This window comes from Netta rufina (assembly GCF_964035555.1).
Source record: "Netta rufina genome assembly, chromosome: 17".
NCBI lineage: Eukaryota > Metazoa > Chordata > Aves > Anseriformes > Anatidae > Netta > Netta rufina.
The window spans coordinates 10,537,700-10,554,538 of record NC_140141.1 but is presented as its reverse complement, the minus strand read 5'-3'; the positions used below and the strand labels follow the sequence as shown (position 1 = coordinate 10,554,538).

The following is a 16,839-nucleotide window of genomic DNA, read 5'->3' as shown; positions in this document are numbered from 1 at the left end:
AGAGGCTCAGTGAGCGTTCACTGACTGACACCAGCCTGGAAGAGGAGCTTTTCAGCCTGGCACTTGCTAAATCTCCTCCTCTTTTTCCAGTGTGACAGTTTTTGTTGTTTGTTCATATATATATAGTCATATATATATATATATATATATATATATATATATATATATATATATATATATATATATATATGACTACGTTCAGCTCTCTGAAGCAGGTTGAGCAGTGAAAAAGCACAGGGTACTGATGCCACAACTCTCCCCAAAGCACTCCTCTTCCTTGCCTTACACGAACTCCGACATCTCAGCCCCTTCATCCTATTCCCAGACACAAACCAATGCAGTCCGTAGGGCCAGACAATGATGTGGTCCAAAAAATACCAGGTTTAGCACTACTCTACACCACTGTCCTTCCAGGCCAGACGCTGATAAAAAGCAAAACCCATAGCAACTTCAAGGCAGTTGTGGGATTTTAGACAGCTCAAGGATCACTTTAATTCCTGCAGGAGCAGTGACGCTTTCTTCCTAAAACTAGACACTTAACTTGCTCATCTCTTAAGCTGTTACTCACCTAGTCCTCAAAGCACCAAGAAGGTTGCTTAAATGGCAGAGTTTACAGTTCAAAGCCACTCAGAAGACCCCACGTGCATTAGAGCTGTTCAGCAAAAAGTTCCTCCGTACCAGCAGGAACCGAAGCTGTCTCTGGCTGTAACGCACAGCAGCGACACTTGGTCAGCAGCAACCACCTCAGAACTAAGGGTTAGTGTCTCCCCAGCAGCCACAGCAGGGGGTGAGAATGCTGGACGACAGCATTAGCACTGTTTGGTTGTGGTATAGAAATAGTAAGTTAAATCAACACAGGAAAAGGGTACGTTCAAGTAACTCTTTATTAGCACCTGCAAAAGAAGGCTGATTAACACAATTGAACCAAGTAATCATACTGAAAGAGCTAACCTAGGTAGAGAGCCAGCTTTAGTTAATCAAAAGACCCTTTCATATGAAGTGCCCACCTCAAATCACATCTCAGGAGTTATTCAAAGATCAGGTTTGCTTTTCCAGGACCACAGGGAGCTGTTTGCTAGAAAGCAGTCCAAATCCTTGTTTGCGCATCACCCACAAGGCTCACTATTCAGCCCCTGTACGTGTAGGTACAGTAAGGCAGACCTCAAGTGCTGAAGAAATAAAGCCACGTCTGCGTAACACCAAAAAGCTGAGCAAGGGAACGCTAGCAGCTCGAGTGTAAGGCCTTCTCTGCTAGCTGGCATTCCCACAGCTAGTTTCAGTTTAAAGCCAGACACATGATTTACCAGAACAGGTCCCTGTTCTCCTTCCATCTGAGCTGCTAACCTCCTCCCGATCAGCACAAACAGCTTATCGCAGCAATCCACTGCCAGTTTCAACTTCCCTGAACTTCCAGCGCCGTGCCCAGCTTGGTGCAGAGGGAGAGCAGGCCTGTACTAGCACTGCCCTTCAGCTGCACGCAGAACTTCAGCTCCCTATGTGCATTAAGAGGGACACAGAGCTCAGATGCCTTCCCTAATTAAGGAGGCTTCCTATATTTAGATCACAAGGGACAAACAAACTGGTTTGGCTAATCTAGCAGCACACTGCCTCTGAGAAACCTGCTGCTCCATGTCCTTTCTTTGGTCAGCTGATTCAATTCAGTAAAGCCACAAGAAAAAAAAAAAAAGCAAACAACTTTTCTCCTATCATTAACCAGCTTCAGTATCTCCCAAATATTAAGACAGCTCGTTCCACCTCTTTGCGTTCACGGAAAGCCACGGTGATAGTCAGAAGCAGGAAGTGTATCTGGCAAAATGCTGCTTTGTGTTTGCAAGCTGCACTCAGCTAAGGCCTGGGGATGGGACCGGAGTAAAAGGCAAGCAGAGGGGGGTCAGCGTTCAACAGGTCCTACAAATAAATGCAGAAAAAGGACAGAGACCGCTCCATACCAAATGCAAGGAGTTGTGAACAGTCGAGGCTGTATCTCACTTGAGAGACTAACCTAACAGCAAGGATTTAACCGGCATTTGTACTTCTGACTGGGGAGGCACAGGGCAAAATAACCAGTCTCGCATCTCTTAAGATAGCCTGGAGAACTGAAGCAAGTCTTAACGTGCTTCGATTCCTGTAACCAGTTTTAAAAGTTAGTTACGTGCGCTCAGTGCTTGGTATTACGCACAGAGGTCTTCAGACAGGGTCATTTTGTCAAACCAAAACTCTGAAGGCACGAGAGCAGTGTTTGAGAACAGATTGCCTTTTTTCTTCCAGTCCCAGTAACCCTCCAGCTACTGAACGGAGGCAGTGTGCTCTGCAACCATCCTACTCAAATCCTCAACGTGTCAAAACAAAGAAATGCAGCTTCTGAAGTCATGTGCACAGACCAGCCAAGGAGGCTGGGTTCAGTCATGACAACACCCTAAAAATCTCCTCTTATCACAGCTTCCGTAGTATGGCAAGTCCACAAGCTTATTAGTTCACGCTGAATTTGCAGGAATGCTCAGAGCTAAGAAAAAATTTACTTGGATTAACAAAATGTTTACTCAAAAAAAAGAAAAAAAATAAACAGAATGAAACCAAAGTTAAATATATTTAGGCACTCCAGAGAGGCACCAAAGGATTTAAGGCACATATGTACCAAATCCTATGCTTCAGTTAGAGTTGAAATTGTGTTCTGCCACAGAACACAACTCTGCTACCGGGCAAGCTTTGACACCTCCCCAGTCAATATTTACCAGTCAGGCTCTCCCTCCCTCCCTGCTCCATGTTTAAAATTAAAAACCAATTAACCTGGATGCTCAAGCTTCCTTACGAGGGCAGGAGCAGGGATCTGCGTTATTTGGAAAAGGACTCAATCCTATACGGTAACTACATACAGCCCCTTTCAAATCAGCATTTCGATGGCTACATCAACCAACAGGAAAGAGTTTCTCTATAGAAACTGAAAATTTAAGTCAGGTTTTCCTACCTGCTCACTTAGGTCAACGTTATGCTCAGTAGAGTTGATTATTTTTTATTTTTTATTTTAAACTAGTAACAGATACAGCCCCAGTATGATATTTTACACTAAAGGCCCTTGAAAAAAACCAAACATGGCAAATTCATAACCCAGGATAACACGTGCTTGTCTGCAAGCATTCCTCCAACCCATCACTAGAAGCACACTGTCTACAGCAACCTTTTTTTCTAGTGTTGAGTTGTTGTAGGAATGTATCTGTATATACAGTCATTTACAACCCGCGGAACTCTGATGGGAATATCCAGAACGCTTCTCCCCAAAACTTGACTTCATACGGATTCATCCAAGCCAAACAAACCCTGGCTTCTCACTTGTTTTCCCTACAGAAACTCATTCTTACTGGCAGATACACTGAACTCTGAGAAGGAAGAACGGTAACAAGACATTTTCAAGTGTTTCATCCTTAAAAGAACATTCACTCCTTCCTAATGTGACTCAAAGCAAACCTAGTTAACTAAGAAAGGCTTGCTTGTAATTAAGAGAGAAGCCATCAATTTAAGGAAACAAAAAGCTTGGGCTCTTCAGCATGTTACCTGAATAAAACACATCCGCACATCTTCCCCACAGGCATTACAGAAGTTCAACAGGTAATTCTGTTACTGATGCATCGGGAAGGAATTTTCATTTTAAATATGGTTCAATCCCAGACTCACTTCTGTGAGCTGATTGTCCCTCTGTACTCAGCTCCGGTGAGGCTGCGCCTCCAGTGCTGTGTTCAGTTTTGGGCCCCTCACTACAAGAAGGGCATCGAGGTGCTGAAGCATGTCCAGAGAAGGGCTGCAAAGCTGGTGAAGGGTCTGGAGGAAAGTCTTATGGGGAGTGGCTGAAGGAGCTGGGGTTGTTTAACTTGAAAGCTCAGGGGAGACCTTACTATACTTTACAATGACCTTAAAGGAGGTTGTAGCAAGGTGGGCATCAGGCTCTTCTCCCAAGCACCAAGTGATAAGATGAGGAGAAATGGCCTGAAGCTGCGCCAGGAGAGGTTTAGGTGGGAAATTCTTTACTGAAAGGGTTGGGGGGCATTGGAATAGGCTGCACAGGGAAGTGGTTTGGTTGCCATCTCTGGAGGTCTTCAAGAAATGTGTAGATGTAGAACTTCATAGAATGGTTTAGTGGTGCTCTCATCAGTCCTAGGCTAAAGGTCGGGCTAGATAATCTCCAAGGGCTTTTCCAACCTGAGTGATTCTGTAAAATCTTCCTTCTGAAAGGCTCCCATTCAACACCAGAGGTCTGTGCTGTTGACAGTCACAGGAACAAGATTCAACACTCAATTATGAAAAAGCAGAAGTTAATTCTGCCCCTGCAAGCCCAGTGGGGAAGCATGAAGAACCAGGATAGATGCACACATGTAGTTTTATGGGTTAAGTGGGACATCTGGACATTGCTAAGTCAAGCCATTATTTGACACAGTCCCAAGTAGATCAAGTGGATCACAGACTCATCCAGCCAAGGTTTGAGCATCTCCAAGAACTCCTCCAGAAAACCTGTTCCATATTAAAGTTGGAATCTTTAGAACATTTTAAGTGAGAAAAAATACTCAAAGATACATGAAGCCTTCACACTGAGTAGATAGGCAAAACAAGGATAGGAACAATGTTCAGAATACTCCAGCCTACTTCACTTTTATTTCAAACATTCCAAGATGTTACACATTTGGTATAATACACAAATCTAGATGTGAAATCAATTTCTAGAAGCAAATGCTCAGAGTTGTGATAAAAAGCATTTGGCATTCAGATAAATAACAGCTCACTGTAAGATCCAGCTCAGCATCCAGCCCTTATTTTTGAAAGAGCTTGCATACGATTTTGTACATCTAGATTCAAATGCCAAAAAAAAATAATAATATATATAACTAAACTGCCTTACCTGGCTGAAAGACTACATCCTTATGTAGCAAAGCTTACTTGACAAGCTTAAACTGATCTGTGAAGCAATTACAAGAAAATTCCATGGTATGTTTCAATAGCAGTACCATATCTGTGTCATTAGCTGGGAAATAAAAATCTCTCTGCATCACTTTCAGGCCCAGCTGACAGAACTGTCCTGAGAGCAGTCTTTGTCTGGTAGAGGTTTCCAGAATAACCAGGGAAATCCATGAAGCAGCACTTAGAACTGCTGCAGATTGTGTTCAGTCTGAACAATTTAAAACTTGACATGAGGATAATCTTTTTTTTTTCCCCAGTTACCGTTAACATGAGTGCTAAAATCAGATCTTCAAAAAAAAACAAAAAAACAAACAAACAAAAAAAAAAAAAACACACAGGCCAGTATTTCTTTTTTTCACTATTTCACATACAACAGCTTGAGAAGTCCAAGTGCTGGCGTGTAAATGCTGCTGCAAGGGAAGAGATCCTTGACAGGACAGGCACGCTTTGGTGATGGATTTTTGGACTAGGAATTCAGGTTGTTACAGGTAGTTGGTTGCACAATAAAGTAAATAAAGGACAAAAAGCTGACAGAAGAGATCCACACACTCATTCTCCCACTCTCAGATGATTCTCACGCTACGTTTAGTGTTGGTACAGTGCCACCTTGAATACTGTGTACAGTTCTGGGCTCCACAATACAAGAAGGATGTTCAGGTCCTTGAAAACAACCAGAGGAGGGCAATGAAGCTGGTAAAAGGGCTGGAAGGCACGTCCTATGAGGAAGGCCGAGGACACTTATGCTGTTTGGGCTGGAGAAGAGAAGGCTCAGAGGCAGCCTCACTGCTCTCTACAACTCCCTGAGGAAGAGGAGCCCTACATTCTCTGAACACAGACCTTTATTATTTTATATGCATTTTACTAACCCTTGTAGTCAGCAGGATATTCTGAATAAAGTCATTTTTCCACACTGCTCAATTTACAGCACATCTCCCGGTAAAGCTCTATGGCGCTCACCATGTTTTAAGTATTTTCACACTGTCCCACACAGTTAGGCAGCATTACTGTACTTAAAAGGCTGAAAATTAAGCATGGTAGGAATTCAAGGTATCAGAAAGGTTTTGTTTCAGTTCCCAAAACAGAAGCCTAGTTTTTCAAGGTTTATGTGTTCTGTACTAATTTGCTCTGTACTCAGGGAATCCAGCTCCACTAGCTGAGGGAGTTGGAGCTGCAGGGATGAGCACTCTGGCCTGGAGATGTTAAGCTTTTGGTGCTGGGTGTACTACGCATGCTGTAAAATAGCATAACTACTGTACAAGTTTCCAGTAACTTACCACCCAGCACCACGATCCAAAGCAGGGCAGGGACACATCTAAATCTCCAGGATGGCAGCCACCTGACTCACCAGACCACCACCTAGCTGCTCCTCCCTCATCCACTGCTTCTACAAAAACCAGACCAGTTCAGATGTTACCAGGCTGCTGGGCAGTTCTGGATAGTTTCGGAGGTACAAGACCTCAGAGATCTGTTATTACCTGCATGGGTAAACTACTGATGCACTTTGACACTTGGGGGACTGGATAGGCATTTAAATATTCCCATCAGCATTCCTCCCACCATCAGCTTAAGCTGATTATATTAGTTTATTGGCTCAATTGTACAGTAATTGTATAAACCTCTTTCAGAGAGACGAACTTCTTGGCAAGCCTTAAGAATTAAACAGTGCTCACATTTGGTAGAGGAGCTGGAACAACAGCCACAGCCATTCATTAAGGAGACCAGATCATCCAGGACTTGTGTTAGAGCTAAAATGAGTCAGGTGGCCAATCCTCACAGCCCCCTCTAAAACACTCAGCCCTAAAGCTAGGGGTAGAGTTGTCTAGTATAAAACTAGACAACTTTTGAACATAACGTTAACGGAAACCCTCAAAGCAGGTAATCTTTCTTTCCTTTAAGGTTTCCTTGCAGAGTAGGATATGGCAGTTTAAGCTGACAAAATTGCATGCACATGGGAAGACACGGCACTGACACTTACGGGGTATTCAAATCTTTTAAGTGCTCAATATACGTTAGTGTTAACGCTCAAAACCCAACATGCTTTACCAGACTCTTGTATCAGGCTTACACAGGTCAGGAAAGACTGACCTTCACCACAATGCTTTTTCTCTGCACGTGTTTTCTTTGCTGCAGGTCCCCAGCTTTATTTGCTGGGCTCCCCTACCTGTCCCGAAGCACCTGGATTGAACTAGGTTGAACATCACCCTTCTGTACAGCCACTCATATTAAGGAAATTAATGTGAAATTAATTGAAAATAATGCTTTGTACATTAGTTATTTCTCAAACAACTTCAGATTCAGGCTATTTTCTTTAAGCCCAATCAATCCAATTAGGTTTAAAGTCAGTGAGTGTAATACACCACATGCCACTTGCCTCAGCGAGGCACCACCGTCATGTTTAAACTCCGTCTGCCACAGCTTTAACCTTATCTTATCAAAAGGATGTCAGAAGTCTTGTGCAAGTTCACCTCTAACATACTTGTTATCCTCTTAGGAGCCACTGAATGAAATGTGAGTTAATGAATAACGCAGTAGGAATTATTTCATTATCCTCATGGTGAAAGAGAGCCATCTAAATCTTGGCTATGATGTCAGGCTTGAGAACCAGCCAGTGAGAGACTTACTCATGCTTCCACTGCTCAATCAACTGCTACGCCAGCGGTATTCATAGTGAAAGGGGCTTGCAGACTGCACTGACAGTTCAAGCAAGACTGCCAGAGCATGAAGCAGAGCTACTCTGATGGCAGCCTTAGGAAGAATTAAAGCAGCCAGACGGGGAGGAACTGAAGCCTGCCATTTTGCTTCCACAGCAGGCAGAAGGATGAGAGGATGTTTTTAGCAGCACGTCAGCATGAGTTTAATGTGTAGGTCTTGCACAGGTAGGGAATCAGTGTAGCTTGTCATTTCTTCACATTTTCTTCCCTTACCTTCAACTTTGGAGAGTTTTAACTCTCCCTGCTCCAAGCTACCACCTGTCTCTTGTACTGAAGTCAGCCTGTCACTGCCAGAAACTTGACACTTAAGGCAAGTCTGAGGCAAGGTACAGCTCCTTCAGTCATTGACAGTTGTGTCTCCCAGCACTCAAGGCTAGTTCCTTTCCACTTTCAGGTCAACTAATGCTGTCAATGCTAACCAAAAGACCGTCTAGTCCTTCCAGGTAGGCCAGGCAGTTTAAGACAGCACTTAGAGATATATTTACCGATTTTCTAATCATGAAAATCCACCCTCAGTGAGATCAGGTAGCTATGCTAGGACAGTGTCTTTCAGATAATCTCAAACCACTTGACTGTTGAGGAATAAACTAGCACAGAAGTATGCTGTGGAAAACCTAAATAAGAGGAAAAACCAGAGAGCCTGGGAAATCAGAGCTAGAAGATGGACTCCTCATGCAGCTGGCAACAACAGGTGTGTCCTCCTGACAAGCCACCCCCAATGAAACAGCCCAAAGCAAGCTCTGCACATAGTTTTCCTACAGACTGCAGAAATAAAGATGCATTCTCCGTTGAAGGACTGAGATTTTCCCATGAGCTGTAGCTTGCAGCCACTTCTGAACAGCCCCACGCTGCTGAGCTCACGTAATGCTTCACAAGCAATGGATACCCGTACCATACTCCAAGTCATAGTGAAAGAAACCCTATCTCCAAACCCAGCATGTGCTGCTCTGTCATTGTCACGTGTGCATGTGGAAGATGTATTCATAATCGGGAATCAAGTTCTTGCGTCACAATTACTCCACCAAGAATGCAATGCTGAAATATATTTAGAATGGTTCTGTTAACGTGATAGCTAGCTTCCATAACACTGTTAAAGGCTATAAACCCACTATCATTCTATGAGCAATTATTGCAGAGTAAGTGGAACGCTTAAAATACCGTATTTAAAAAATAATGCTAATTCCACAGCAGTATCTGTAAAACAGAAAAAAATCAGTAGGGCACATTATCAAAAGCTGGCTTTGGGGCAAGTTTTTATTACAGTAGAAATTTTTGAACTGGTAGGGAACAGCTTCAACACCCAGCTCTGCCAGCATCTCTATGTGTGAAGAGCACCCGTGTGCGAGCCTTGTGGCAATCACCTCCAGGCAGGATCTACTGTCAAGCAGCAGCAGTCCCGAGCAGCCTACCCAGCAGTCAGCGTCCACAAATCTATCAGCCAACCAGCAGAGCACTGAGCTGTGCTTCAGCCTACAGAGCTGGAAACGAGCGCCTAAAGGTAAGCAGAGAAATACAGAGCAAGTTCAGAAACAGGTCTGAGCATGTAAGAGAGTAATGAGACAGAACTGATGCCCTAGCTTGGGAGGCTGGAAGCTTTAGCAATTCTGACTTGCACAGTGATACTGCTTTGTTTGATCACGTGCTTACATCCTCCAGGGAGTCAGAGCTGTTCCTACACAGAACATCAAGCTGAGTTGTCAAAGCTCAGAGCTCTTCAGTTGGATCTCGAGAGGCTGTGCCTATACTATTTCTACAGCAATGTTTGTTAACCAAGTTTTCATGCCAAGAAAACTGCCAAAGCCACCTGCAGTCAGAAGATCCAGCTTTACTAGAAGCATCTTTAGTGCTCTGTTCATATTAGCTGTATACAGAAACTGCCTTGGAGACCATAAATGAGATTCTTCTCGCCTCAAGCTAGATGCTTGTGTCTCACCTGGCCCCTCTATCACTCAGAGAGCAGTTCCTACCTACTCTGGACACCCACTTCAGGATAAAGACACGTGCTTGACTCCGCTGTCTGATTCAGAGGGAAGACAGCAATATTCCAGTGTTTGTAATGCCGCAGTTTCGAGCTTAAGTACATCTAGACAGAATTGCTAGAATGAAGCAGACAATATCATCCAGACTCTGGCTGAGGAAGCATCAGTAATTAAAGAATTTAAGTGGACACCACACTCTTTGATGTTCAAATGCTCAAAGAACAAGCAGCTCAACAGATGTTCCCTGTATTAACATAACAAATAGCTGTTACCCTCCCTACACACATCAAGCTTTGCCAAAGTGAGAGTCAGTTATAAGGCAGCTCTTCTATCACCACCTCCATTTTCTCCAAGCTTAAAGATTAAATCAAATATTTCACTACTGGAATTTTCATTATCAGGAAGTTGCAATAATGCTTATTTGGTTGGTTTGTTCTCCCAATATGATAGCTCACTTTAATGCTTTGAGTTAACAATTATTATTGCTTAACTAAGATAAAGCAAACAGAGGCCTGAAAAGCATAAAGCAAGCAGTAGAAAACCAAGCTCAGCTGCTCACAGATAGACTGAATGCATTATGATCACCTGCAAGGCTCATGGAAATTCTGGCACAGCTCTAATATGCATCAAAAGTTTCAAGCCCTGATGCTTAGAGCTTCAGGAAGTTGTCAAAAAGCTTAAATAGCAAGATAAAGACTCAGACCGCTTATTGTATCTAAACAGTTGGGGTTAGCAATGAGCAAGAAAGGTGCATGATAACACAAAAAGCAAGAACTAAAACCTGCACACAATATTCCCAAGATATTTTGAGAGATGACTTCTCTCCTAAGTATAAGCAAGCATGCGTGATTCTCCAGAGAGGTCACCAAAAGTGAAGGGGGGCTGTTTGCTCATTAAAGCTCAGCCGAAGAGCTCCATGACCTGCCGAGCAGCCCTACTGCGTGGTACCCACCAGGAGGTATCCCCAGTCACGCTACTCCTCTTGCCCAATTCAGGAAGAGGATGCAGGAGGGATGTGATGGAAGGCAGCAGTAAGGCTTGGCCCAGCACGACTTTATTTCTCAGATGGGTTATTAGACTTGCAAGAGAAGTTTCACTGACTTCCACTGACAAGATTGAACTTGAAGCTGTTCCAACAGAACTGAAATTGTCAGTATGAGATGTTCACCCTATAGATGAAAGCCTGTGTATGGAAGTGACCCGATCTTAGTTTTCTTCTACTAAACAATGAGCTTCACTCAGTGAGTATAACGTGCTAAGGAAATAACTGAATAGATGACTAGAAAGAGGGATTCAAGTGTCAGTCTTCACGAGACTCAGCCAGGACAAAGTGCTTTTTGTTTCTACCTTTGAGATCCTGACAAATCAAAAATAGATTAAGTGTGCTAGCAGACTAGCTTCTCCCTCAAACTGATACACGATCCCACAGGAGGATCTGCCAATGCTCTGAAGTAACTTACACCAGAGCAAACACAGCAATGCATACGTTCAATTTCCCTTGCCAGCAGTTTGAAGGGAACCATGCCTTCAGCATTACAGTAAGCTCGCCAGTAACCACTTCGCTTACGGGTAAGGTATAATGAAGCTTCAAAATAGATAAGGTCCCAACTGCACAGGTATTACACAGGAATACCAAAATCCTTAGTCTCGTCAGAGCCACAGGAGTATCTGCACAAGGACCAAGAAAGGCTTTGGTACCCCTGGAAACAGGCTCCAAAAGAGACATTTGTTGTTTGTACATTTTTCATTTAACCTTGCTAAGTTCACCAGCATTATTATGTGCAGCTCAGTGACCAAAACCAAGTTACTCAGTAACTTCCCAGCATGAAGTTTCAGCGCACTAGCTCTAGCGACTGAATTACATACATTGCCATCTTAACATCTACAAATCCAGTAACTCACTGCTCCCCAACCCACAAGGAGTCAGCACATCTTATCTGTGGAAAACACACCAACATTATCAGCTAGGATATCAAACGGTACCACAAATACCAAAACCCAGCAATTCAGCTGTTTCAGTTAACAATTAATAAAATAGGGCTCCGCAAAGGAATGCATCTGCTTCCACTTCCTGCATAAATCTCCAGCAGAGCTCAAGCGGTGCCACAGGTACGTAAAACCCTCAGAGCTGCCTGTGCTGCAGGTGACGCTTTTAAGCTCAGTTTGCCCAAGACACAGAACTGCTGCAGAAGTTGTATTTTTGAGGGTAACTTGCCATCAGTAGCAAGGCCTTCCTGCTCCAGAAGTTCAAGCCAGCATTCCAGCACCCTCAGGCACCCAGTATTCTTAGCTCTGTTGCATGATCTGCACAGCAGCCCTTGCACTTGGTACCCAGCCTTGACGACACCAGCACTCTACTCAGGGAAGACTGCTGTAAGCCAGCAATTTCACTTTAGGATAGAGGCCATTTTTGCTACAGAGGCAGAATAAAGCACTGCAGAAGCACTTGTTAAATGCTTTTCTTGCAGCATTCTTTGTCTAGAAGCATTGCATCAAAACAATCCCCCTCAGAGTACATAAGGCCAGTCACGCTGAATATGGCATGTTAAACGGAAGATGCATGGGACTGAAGCAACTGGGAAAAAAAATGTTAAGATGCAGGTTTCTACCTAAAATCTCCCTGTAAGTAGGCTGTGTCACTTGTGACAGAACACTGGAAGGAAGAAAAGCCATGTGTGAGCTGTGATGAACGTACGAGCTTACCTTGGCTGAGCAGGTGGTGGGAATACCAGCAGCATTTCTGTGAAAGCTTTACGAACTAACACAGAAGACTAAGAAAGGACCTAACGCAAGTGTGCTGGTTTGCACAAAAAACTTCTGCTTCCCCCTTCCAAAATTCAGTAAGGTTTGTAAGTAGGACAAACCTATCTAGGCAAATCACACTTAATCCTTACTTCAGAATTGGAGCCTTTGGACCCTTCCACTCAACCTACTTCCAATGCTTCATTTTTAAGATCCTTTTACGCAGTACACACCAGAGCATCTCATCTAAACAAAACTGGCAGAGTGGGTACTAGTAAGGACTTTTCCCCTTTCTTCCCAAACAGAAAACCTGTAAAATGACATCAAATGCTGTAAAACACATCACTTGAAAGATAATGCTGAAGTCAGATGCTCCTCATCCAAGAACTACTTGGAAGAATCTCCTGAATTTCTCCGACAAGTCACCTGCAGCTCAGCTCCTAAATACTAATTCAGGAGTTCAACACTATAATAAAACTGAAGAATGAAAAAGGCTTAGCAGAATAGACACAGTTTTGTTTGCTACAGCTCAGGTTTCTTTGTTAAAAAAAAAAAGCTTACCTAGTAAGTTTGGAGTGACACACACCTTGGCATTTAAATGACTGAAACCTAGAGATGTGGGACATCAGTGAATACATAGGAGGTGGCTCTTTAAACAAATGCAGGTTTTAACAGGATAAATTCCTATTCTGTACTTGCAGAGTTTAAAGGTTACAAAAAGCTCTATGTTGAAGGAACAGATCAGCACCAGGCAACAAGCTTTTTATAACATGGCAAAGATGCTCTGAATTCCATTTAGAGGCTGAGCTGTCACTCACAGCATGATTATGGATTCTCAGCTTCACAGAAAGATTCACAACTTTCTCTTCCACGTTCTCATGCCATAAAAATATCCGTGCGTTGTTTAAACTCTAAGAATTCTGGTTAAGATGTTATTAAAATCAAAGTATCTCAGTCATCAGCATTGATTTTTGAAGGGTTACAGGTAAAGCGGCTGCTCAGAAGCCAGCTAATAGGCAGGAGATTCCTCAGACAAGTTTTAATCCACCGTATCTGTTTCAACATGCAGAACCTGTCAGGTCTTTCAGCAATACTTAGCATAAAGTCACCTAGGGGAGAACAGAATCACAGAACTTGACTCACTTCCATAGAAATGCAATTCTGATTGTTTTCTGTTGCAAACATGATGCACCGAGTTGGTTTACCACCATTCAGCTCAGCAAGACATCCTTAAATCGTGCCTAGGGAATTCTTTACCTTTTGCATTTTAACTAGCCACAAGTAACCACGCAGATCTTAAGAAAACCAAGCATGCAGAGGGACCCTATTCTTCCTCCTATGTTTCCCAGAACCAGCTAAGGAGGCCTGAAGTTCTAGGAAGCAGGAGCTAGAACGCCAGTTCAAAGTTTCCTGTTCATTGATTCATGAAAGTTCAAAAGCTAACCTTCTACAAGCAGTGGAGCACCCAACTGGCTCCGTGTGCCTCTGCACCACAAGCACACACACTTTACAGCCACATTTTCAGACTCCTTAAAAAAAAATCCCACAACTTTCCAGCACCAAAACCACTGGGGCTGACAATCTACCTGAACAGACTCGAGCATTCTCTCCACCTGCAGAAGCATTCTGGGCTCCACACCCAGCTTGGAAATTCACACTAGCTCTATGAATTCTTAACTGTCTTGGCAAGATTCACTAAAAGAATTGTAGAGCTTAAACACAAATCTTTGGAAAGTTTTCTGACATTATGCCTTTTTTTGAAACCGTAAACTTAACTAGATTCCCCTCAGCCCATGTGCTTACTTCCAACACAGCAATTCTTGCACAAAAAAATTAAATCCCTTCTTGCTCTTCTCATGATATGAGTTACATTTGAGACTGACTTCTTTTGACAAGGCATGTTGTGACTTATCGCTCCTTGCCTACGATAAGTCACTTAGCTCAAAAAATATTACTGAATCTGCAGGGTTTACTGAAGTTTTGTTTTGTTTTGTTTTTTAAACTAGCACATTACTTGTTCTGCTGGGTTTAACATGGTAGCATGTGTTCCTGATTAGACTAAAAACTGAATTTTAGTTACTAGGGAATTACTATTGAATTTTAGAACTAAGAAGAGTTCTGAATTGTAGGAACTAGGAAATTCGGAATTAGGAAAAGTTACTGAATTTTCGAACTAGGAAAAGCAAGAACTGCTATAGATATTTAGAAATTACGCCACATTGTAATTTTGGTGCCCCTGAAATAAGTTCAGGCAGTTTAGGCTTAGCCCTGCTAGGTCTCTAATTTGAATGCCAAACAAGTTGCATCTAAAAGCGAGACGTATGCCAGAAGCACTAAAGGGACTGCATTCAACAAGAGCTGACCTGATAATCACTGCAGCTGCTTAATCACTGGTCTAGTATCAGGTAGTCAGATGTACTAGGACAGTTTAGAAAGCTGGACAGTAACTTGAAATAGTAATGCTTAGAAAAAATAAGCTACAGGGCACAACAGCACACAACTTACCCTTTAGTGAGCTGCCAAACTGTTTCTTCCTCAACCAGAACAAATCAAGTCTTCTTATGCAAGAGGAAAAGTCTTCATACCTTAGCGCTGAGTGAGAGCTCACCGTCTAAGGAATGATGCAAGAACACTATTAGTTTTAATAGGACTACTCTCTGGGCGTGACCCTCAAAGGCCAGGAGCACCTGAACTCGTACCTTACACAAACAGCTTAACAAGAACTAGACTTGAGACAAGAAAGTGAGACATAGCTCAGTGTCCCTGTTACACCAACCTCATACAATCAAGCAAAAGCCCTTCTTCCTCTGGCCGTGGCTCCATGGGCCAAGCACTCCAGATGAACCCACACCCAGCCACTTCAGGCAGCAGCCAGCAGTGACACCACCGAGCATAACCACCCTCCGCAGGTAGGCATCGCATCGGGCAGGTTTCAGGGTTGCTTCCCACTCCACAGTGAATCACTCCTAACAGCAGGGTTGGCATTGCTCTTATCTCAGTGACTTACTGAGCCATTCCCATCCTGTCCCTTCTCCTGGCCTTCCAAGAGCTCACAGAAGCGCCTAGGTGGTAGAAAAATTGCAGAGGGCTTCAAGGGGCTGAGCAACTGAAAGCCAGACAGCTCTTAAACCAGCCTGCACATCAACACCTCAGCCCAGAAAAGTGGTCTTTTGCTTTCCTGATGAGCAGAACCACCAGGAGTAGAGCTCCCCGAATATTTTTGCATTTCTTTCAACCCAAGTGAAACAGCTTGGGAAGAAGCAGGCTTCAGCTGCTGCTTCTATCAGTTACCGCAGCTACTCTGAGCACCAGTTCACTGTTGCTCTGCTCAATGCACCAAATTTGGCAGAAGCAGCACCCACAGTCAAGATCAGTATCTTCTAAATCAATGGAGTTTGCTTCCATCCTCAGGTCAGCATCACACCATTGGATAGTAAATTCCCTAAAATGCTGCAAACTGAGTAGTTTTAGAAAACCCCAATGAGATGCTCATCTCGTCTAGTCCTTCCACTGGAGATCACTGTTTGGCAGTTACTTCACCAAGTACCAGAATTATTTCTACCATTTAAAAAGCTAAAATTCCACTTCCAGATACATGGAAAACATTTTAGGTCCAGCTACTACAGCTGGAAGTGAAGAAAAAGCAACATTGCAGTGACCAGGTGTGTTGCTACTGTCCTGAAGCTCTATAAGAAGCTCCTGTCTGAGATGAGCCACTTGTGAACATTTCCAATCCTTTTACTTCAAGGAACCTTTATGAGCGATCACTCAGCCAGGTATCCTCCAATGTCCCAGTCAGGCTCTCAAGGAAGGACCACGGATTAGCTCTCCTGCAAGGAAGTTTCCATCCAAGACCCCTAAAACATGGTTTGAGCACCTGGAGGTACGAGGATACTATCAGTATATTCGAAAGCTGGAGCGTTCCCTACAAGCTAGGACTTTTAGGGCAGAAAGCTGATCTCTGCACAGCAAACAGCCCAACTGCCCAGCCACTGGCCCTTATTTCTGCCAGAACACACACCCACAAAGCAGTAACAGCTTCAACATGCGTCTCCAAAATTGGACATTCCCATGTTGCTTCTCCCTGCTGTCCCGATCTACTCATCCGTTACGCACAGGGATGCTCTGCAGCAGAAGCACACTAACCAAACACCTCCAAATCATGTGATACTCACACTTGAGCCCGAAGGGATTAAGAGATTCCAGTCCAAAGTAAAAGCAAACAAGCAAGCTATTGTATTCTGCATTAGAAAACAACCATGCCTCGACCATAATCCATTAGCCAAACCTATAAGGAAAGCCTGGCAGACCTCAAAACGTTGACCTTGCGCCCATCTTCCCCCTTTTTCCCCAGAATTCAGATTTTCCCAAAGTGGAAGAAGGTACGTTCTTTTGGAAGTTGCTCAAAGAAAGGTTCACTGAACATAGACAAAGATGAGAATGTAATTATAATGGGTATCCAA

At 43.4% G+C, this 16,839-nt stretch overlaps 1 protein-coding gene across 10 annotated transcripts in view; it reads right to left on the bottom strand.

The window, feature by feature from the left end:
- The window catches only part of MTMR3 (myotubularin related protein 3), a 78,907-nt gene that overhangs the window by 54,508 nt on the left and 7,560 nt on the right, over window positions 1-16,839 (bottom strand). For 8 of the 10 annotated variants that reach the window (XM_084297000.1, XM_084297003.1, XM_084297006.1 and 5 more), the window contains exon 3: window positions 14,882-14,987. The exons of the other annotated variants lie outside the window; for them this stretch is intronic. The gene's annotated coding sequence lies outside the window, so the exon portion shown is untranslated. The remainder of the gene's footprint in view (window positions 1-14,881; window positions 14,988-16,839) is intronic. 10 annotated transcript variants of the gene reach the window in all.